The sequence below is a fragment of the Magallana gigas genome, chromosome 2, assembly GCF_963853765.1.
Source record: "Magallana gigas chromosome 2, xbMagGiga1.1, whole genome shotgun sequence".
In the NCBI taxonomy this organism is placed as follows: Eukaryota; Metazoa; Mollusca; class Bivalvia; order Ostreida; family Ostreidae; genus Magallana; species Magallana gigas.
This window is the reverse complement of record NC_088854.1, coordinates 56100733-56108869: the sequence shown is the minus strand read 5'-3', so window position 1 is coordinate 56108869 and position 8137 is coordinate 56100733. Positions and strand designations below refer to the sequence as shown.

Sequence of the window (8137 nt, the reverse complement as noted above, 5' to 3'; positions counted from 1 at the left end):
GCTTCCTGAGGTACGGTAATATATTATGTGCAGTTGCATAATATCAATGATTTATGGACGTCCACTTTGTAGAACCGGACATATCTTAAACGCTGCGATATAAACAAAATGGAAAATGATTTACGAGAGTTGTATTTATTAAAATGTTACAGATGCAATAAAAAATTGGCGTAAAGTGACAACTATTCGTAATTGCAATAGCATATTTACTTTTTGTTCTTATTCCTACTTTATACAGGCTATTTGTGTTTGTCCTTCATGTCCTTTATAATAAATATTCTGTAGGAAATATTAAGTCAAAACATAACTTTTTATTTGTTTTTTAAGCTCTTTAAGGAAAAGAATAACTGATTCCGAATTAAAAATAAAATTAACAGTGTATGACAAATTTGTATAAAGGAGTTTTTTTTATAAAACCTAACCCGGATTGCAAAAAAAATTAAAACAAATGAATATGTTTAAGAACGACAAAAAATTTGTGATATAAGCTTCTGATTTAGAATAAGGCCATAATTCATGCTCATGATTCAGAAAATACATATTTTAAGCAAAAAAGGACACGCCTGTACTATTGCTCCTGAATCAGAGACATCCTCCAGTGTGCGTTTTATACTTTATATAACGCGAACAGGTCTTCGATAAAATGAAGCTATTTTATATGGTTCTTTTTATTTGTGTTCAAGTTGTATTGATACATTCACAGACTTCATGGATTAATAAACAGAAAGGTACGGTTTTCTTTAAATGCACAGATAATTTAGAGCATCTACAAAAAAAAGATTAATGAGCAGTACTAAATTCAATCGAACCTTTAGTCAAGCTCAAAACTATTATCATCAGCTAACAAGATGATCTACTCTAATTTCAGTGTATTCACGCCGAGTAGTGTGTCCATTGTGTCAACGAATATTAAATCCGAGAGAATGTTCAAAGTTCTGCCCTTTCGGAAAGTGGGGCTGACAAACTACATTTCAACGGAGACTGATTTGAACCGCAATGAATTTTTTTTCTTATGGTTCGAAATATAGTGATTTTGACATTTCCTTTTTTTGATAGTGACATTACTTTTCAAGGGAGAGGAGAAGTGTGATTTTGTTCTTGTTAGCAGGTTGGTCATCGTGTATTTCAGAGATGTTTTTGAGAAACTAGAATTTTCTATCACTCGGTCATTTATTGGACATATTAACCAGTCATAAGCAATCACATGAAAGCTCTTTTAAATCTAAAATTAAATACTTATTATTTAAAAACTTTAAACTTGACATGAGTTTTTTTTTATGTTTTTCCAGCGTATCAATTTAAAATGGATGTTTATGGTATTTTTTTCTTGAACTTCCCTGTTTAATTAAAGTGGAAATGATACTATGCCTTATTTTACATGTTATTACATGTATATCAATATTATGGTACACGAAACAAAATAATTTTATGTAATTACTAATTCGTAAATTAGCTCTCTACCGCAGACTATCTGGCTAAAATATTTCTGACATCCTTTTTATATCACGATAAAATGAGTACTTTTAATGTTGTTGAAATTTACATTTTAAAGAATATCTTATATCGTGAATCAAAATGAGTAAACATCACTAATAAACAAAAAGAAATTAATAAACAGTGTCCCTTAAGGTTGAAATAAACATGTACAACATTAGAAACCTCATGGAGAATCAATGTTAATATTTCACCACAAAATGCTAATAACAATTCCTAGATACCATTTTCACATTAAACATAGATAATCACATTGACAAAGTATATGTTAAACAAGCCAAAAATTTGTTAAGTGGGAAAAAAGTATTTAAGTTCATAAAGAACAACCGTTATAGAGGCTTTACATAATGAGCCATTTCTATGTTCGCTATATCTGCCTTTCACATTTAGGTTTTGGATTGGCAATTAACCCTTTATTTGTATTATATATCTTAATTTATATTTATAGGACTTTTTCTTGGCGTATCCTTTTGTGTGTGTCTCCAATAATGATTTGAAGATAATAAGAATAATAAAATAGTGATTTTATTTAACGAGATGTACTTAATCCACAGGTGCTTGTGATTACCTGTAAGTATAAAAAAAAAACTAAAATCATAGATTTAGAAATGGTTTAAAATAGCATTGGCTACCAAGACTTCAGGGATATAAAAATCATTATTCTTCATTTGTTTGTCTTGCTTCAATATTGGCGTCATGGTCGAATATACAAGTGTTTCGATATTCAGATACTAGCAGGCATGACAAATGAAACTCAAAAATGAAAACACCACGCTATGATACTTTATAATAATAAATCCAATATCAAGAATAAATGATTTATTTATCGGTTTCTTTAATCTTGTATGTTACAGATTTTTTAATCTATCAGACAAAGAGAATAATACACGTGTATTCACATCACGAAATTCAGCATACACATTTCTGTCATTTGTGTAAAGTTAAAAATCAGTTTAAAGTATCCAAAACGTAAGCATATCAGGTGACGTTATTGTTTTAGTTGACAATTTTGAAAACACTCCAAACCGATTAAAAGATAGTACAAAGAACAAATTATATTTGGAAGACTCAGTGGCAAAACATGGCAGCTCCAACACAAAGTTTTTTCTGAAAACAATTTAATGTATGATTTGTTTGTGCTAATTAGGCCTTGATGCACCAATAGAGATTTAAAAACACTTACAGTAAACGTTCTATTTTGAATTGCATAAGGTTTAAACGGTAATGATTAAAAACGGGTAAGGTACTTTCAAAAAGTGAATGACATTTTGATAAACTTTTTTATCTATATGATGAAAAAATTGGGTTTTTTTAAAATTAATATTTGAATATCTATTTTTTAAATTTCTATTGCGTTAAAATGTAAATGTGCATAGACTGCAAATAACTGTAAAAGCAGTCCAACTGATCAGATCCAAACGCAGTTGTCGTACAACAACAGTGTTCTGTAAAGGCTATTTGATGCTTGCCTCACATAAATAAAATAAAATAGCATATAACAGATGCCTACAGCAAGTGGCAGTAATCTATCTAATTTTTTTTTAAAAATGCCCAAAGCATCTTGTAAAGAATATCAATCAATTAAATAAAGTAGGCCATGTTTGTCATTATGAGATCTGTAAAAGATAAATCGTAGCTAATAGACAATTTAATTTACAGCCATTACTATAATAGTGTTGAAACTATTTATAAATTTTAAGAGAATGAAAAGTAAAAACCCAGTAAAGGTTGTTGATCATTATGAATGATGTGTTACATTTCGGGTTACCCCCATTTTTTAAAAGAAAAACCAGGTGAGAAAAAGGGATAACTGTCTGAAATTTCTTAAAATAAATGTTTACTCAAAATGGAAATAAAAATAAGTTAATCGTAATTTTAATGCAAAAAGAGCAATAGTTTTTTTTAAATATTGTAATATGATTAATTTATATTTATTTACGATACACTTTTAAATAAAATCTAAGCCCATTTGAAAATTCAAGTAACATACATATCTGTATTAGTGATAGAGATTCTAAAAAATTACATGGGGATTATGTTTGAGTCAGTTATATCTATTATACAAGTTACTTATTCATAGTAATTGTATAGGTCGGTACACATGATTTCAATTGCTTACAAGTCATATAACGTGTTTTAAATGAAGCATGTGTTCACCTGTAATAAATATGATCAAATCATAAACGTGTATGTTTACATTAGAGAGAACATACGGTTGAGTATGGAGACCAATGTCACGTTTAAGTACGATTCAATTAAAACAAAGAACATGTGAGTTTATAGAAATTGTGTGCATAACATTAACAGGATGAATATGTCTTCATATGTACATGTATAATACAGTAATTCATTATGGCTTTCCAAAACTTATCTCTAAAGTTTCTTGCTCTGTAATTTATGTCCCAGTTTCCCGTTAACAGTATTTGAGTGATTGTTTATTTGTTGAATATAAACAAAAACACTTCCCAAGCCCTCAGTTTATACAGTGCACAGCGTATAGAGTAGATAAAATGAAAATTTACATATTTTTGTTGATATGCACCCAATTTTTATGTATCCATTCTCTATTATTGAGGAAAATAGGACGGCATGGTAAGTTTTTTCGGATGTATTTAAAATAATATGAGCTGTATATATAGTTAGCAAATTATGCTATAAAATATTATTATTATTAATCTTATAAAAATATAATACACTGTATTATCATTTTGTTGAGGTAGGAGTCACATACCTCTAGATATGCATTCGTTTGAGCAATGAGATTCTGACTTGTTATACATACAGGAGTGAGAAGAATCGATAGCTTTATTAGGCCCGTACAATTGGCTAGACTGGGTCAAAGGAATTTAAGAGGTACGCGAATTATTTGATACATTCTTTTCCTTTTCTTTCTTTTTAAGATTTTACAAGACTTATGATATCAATTTAATTTCAGTGCAGAGAATTTACGCACCACCGCGGACACTTGGTTTCAGTTTCGGAAACTATGATTTCATGTGCCAGCTTTGTCTACAAACATTTCCTTACGTTTTCTGTTCACTGTATTGCTCTCAACCTCATATCAGGCAACCATCATATCTGGGCTACGTGAATTACAGATTGACAAATTAACTACTGGTCCCGTAAGGGAGTAAGACAACTCTTATATATTGTATTTCGATAAGAAATTTATTTAAATAAATGTTTAACTTATTAGAACATGTTGATGTTTATGATATGTTTGTGCTGATATCACAATGAAATGCGTATTAGTCTAAGTTTAAGTTCCAAACTTGTTAGACAATTACTAGTTTTCTAATTTGTGTGCTCCAAATTCCGTTGCTAAAGGTTTAAACGGTTATGATTAAAAACTGTGAAGGGGGATGTCTACACGAAATTAGTGTAGGAGATTTTTGTTGCATGCATTTGTAACAAATAATAGGCACAGTATTCAACAATAATAGACCTCAAAGTATAATACTTTATTTTTAGAGAATTTTTGAAATATCAGTCTGCCTTCAGATAACTCCTCATATGTCAAATTTTTAAACAAAAAATAAAACAAATAGCATATAATAGATTCCTAAGGAAGAGTGGCAGTAATCTAATTACCACTTTAAAAAAAGGTATGCCCAAAGTAACTTTGTTAAGAATATCAACGAAAAATGACAACAACAAACTGTCAACCATCTCAAACATCCATCAAACGAAATACAAATTGACAGTAGAGCAACACGAACCTCTAAAAGAAGAATGGAAGATTGTATTTGCAGACAAGGTCATTGTATTAACCATAGAATTTACGAAAAGATGACTTCAAACAAGTCCTGTATTATCAACTTGTTTGTCGGTAGCTTACCTCGCCTTAGAAACAATCCATTAAACAATCAATTAAATAGAATAATAAATGCTTTACATCACGAAATCTGTAAACAATAAATCGTAGCTAATAAACGAATTTATTTTACAGCCAATACCGAAATAGTGTTCAACTATTTACTTATAAATTTTAAAAGAATGAGAATGTAGTTTATTATTATGAATGATACTAATGTTGTGTGTTATCCCCTTTTTAAGAAAACCACTTGAGAAAAAGTGATAACTGTCTAAATTTTCTATAAATAAATGTTTACTCAAAATGAAAATCAGTCAACTATAATGCAAAAGAAGAAAAAAGGTTATTTCAATATTGTAGCATAATTATTTAATATTTATCCACCGACACACTTTAACAAAATCCGGGCCCATATGCAATTCAAATAACATATAGATCTTATAGATGAAAAAATGACAATAACTAACCGTGAACCATCTCAAAAATCCATAAAACGAAATACAAATTCAAAGCAGAGCAACACGGACCTCCAAATAGAGAGAGGTATGATCAGGTGCCAAGGAGGAGAAGGCATCCTCTGCTGACCGGTGTCGTATAATTTAAGGTCCGCCCCGTAAAATGGTCCGGGGCGGACTCTTAATGTTAACATTTAGGGTCCGCCTTTGCTCTAAAAGGGTCCGGCCCGTATAAGAAAAGGTCCGCCTAACATTAAAGGTCCGGGGTATATTTTTTCATTTTTATTTTTTCAATTTCGACTATTTTGTTACAAAAGGAGTACCTACCCGAGGTGAGTCAGTAAATATCCAGCACAGAGTTTTAATGAAAATACATGTACGTATACATGTAGCTTGGTTAACACAAATAAATCACAAATTTAAATAATTACTGTTTAAAACTGGATTCTCATTTCAACTTAGTTTTGCCGGTCTATCTTATATAAACAGGAAATGAAACTGATTGGTGTCATAAATTAAACAATGGCTTGAACCAGGTGTTGTATAAACAATCCACCTGCAGGTGAGAGGGGTTCGCACCTTCAGGTGTTTGACTGTTTGAAATAATCATGGAAACAATGGACATTTCAAACGTCCTCTTTTTGCACATCTTTCCAATACGATACACGCTTAAAAACGTTATCCCTTTTAAAATAAAATATTCTTTACAATTCAATTACAACGGTACATGCAAGCGATATCATTGCTACTTTTTATTTGCACTAGGGCACAGGGACATCGTATCCGCTCCACTCTCTATGACATATATATATATATATATAAATAATACATTGAGAGAGAGAGAGAGAGAGAGAGAGAGAGAGAGAGAGAGAGAGAGAGAGAGAGAGATACGACGCCCCTGTGACTAGGGCATATTATTAAGTGAAAGTTATGCTAATTATTATAAATTATTCAGTTCTTCAATCCCTCTTTCTATTTGAAACTTTATATTTGGATCGGACTATTATAATCAAGGAAGGGGAGTATCCATAGGAATTGATTTGTTTATAAGAAATTAAAGACATTCATGCAAGATTAGTAAAAAGCCCTATTCCTTCGGCTGTATACCGGGTATGCATTTTGCTTCTGGCAAAATAATTAAAGAAGCGATCCGATTTTCTTCTTAGAAAAAAAATAACACAGGTGCTTGAGGACAGGACCCCCCCCCCCCCCCTGAATTTAGACCCCTGGGGTAGTTAACACTGTTTTGGTAGAAATTCCTTTAAAGTCATGTACACAACTTGCTCCGATTTGTTTAAAACAACCCCAACCTGCATATAAAAGATCTTCTTTTCATTTTCATATGCAATGGTGTCGGTTGGGAGGGGGGTTACATTAATCGTTTATTTTCCGTTAAATTTTAGATATTTAAATTGGAACATGTTGTGTACATGACTTTAATTAAAAGAATTTCTATAAAAAAAAGAGTCAACTTCACCAAAGGAAGACCGGGGAAGGGGGGATGGGGGGGGGGTTGTCCTCATGCACCTGTGGAAAAAGCCAAATGTTAACACTTCGGTAAAATGTTACTCTAGATTCCTGCCTGCTACCCCCATATATAGCATTCATTATTTTTCCCACATATTTCTTATTGCCATTAGATGAAAATCGATATCGTCAGACATAAAGGACAAACCTACCTTAATATTTTAAGATTATTTCAACGAAACGGACAATCGTTTGCAACGAATTTCATGCGTTTGTCACATTTTAAAAGTCGTAGGATAAAACTCAATTTAAATATGTTTTACTACTTCTCTTACTTAACATTACACTTATTTTTAAGGACACAATGCATGTACATATATATGTACATGTATCGGGTCCCGCCCCTTTAATTGAAATATTTTTCGATAAAAATTATTTATATTAATATTATTACAGTTAATGTGTAACTACTCTGAGTTCATTTTAAAAAATAAAACCTACACTGAAGTCAGTTTAATGTTCACTTCAACATTACGTAGTTCAACTGAAAAATATCACAATAAAAATCTATAACAGACTCACTACATTCATGCATGACTATGCAGTTCTTTTAACGAGGCGGACCTTTTCTTGAACTATAATATTGGGTCCTACCTCTAAAATGAAAGGTCATCGGGTCAAAATACTGTGATTTTTTTGCAAACAGTATTTCAATGGGGCGGACCTTTTCTAAATGAGCCATAATATTACATCTAGGTCCTATCCCAAAATAAAAAGAACATCGGGATCATTCAAAGCAAGTATCAATATGAATGTTAATTTTCTGCATTGGGTATTTCAACAAGTGGACCTTTTCTGTGCCATAATATTAGGTTCTAGCCTTAAATTAAAAGATTATAGGGAAATA

The 8137-nt window shown here is 31.1% G+C and overlaps 1 long non-coding RNA gene across 3 annotated transcripts; it reads left to right on the top strand.

Moving 5' to 3' along the window:
• Positions 1-530: 530 nt before the first annotated feature.
• LOC105339448 (uncharacterized) lies at positions 531-4697 on the top strand. 3 transcript variants are annotated; one of them, XR_010711376.1, is made up of 5 exons: positions 531-728; positions 869-1108; positions 2049-2064; positions 4279-4347; positions 4430-4695. It is a non-coding gene; the product is annotated as an uncharacterized lncRNA (long non-coding RNA). The 3 variants fall into 3 exon arrangements; XR_901993.4 differs by lacking the exon at positions 2049-2064 and having other exon boundaries at positions 532-728; XR_010711377.1 differs by lacking the exons at positions 531-728; positions 869-1108; positions 2049-2064 and adding an exon at positions 2089-4086 and having other exon boundaries at positions 4430-4697.
• The last annotated feature ends 3440 nt before the right edge of the window (positions 4698-8137 follow it).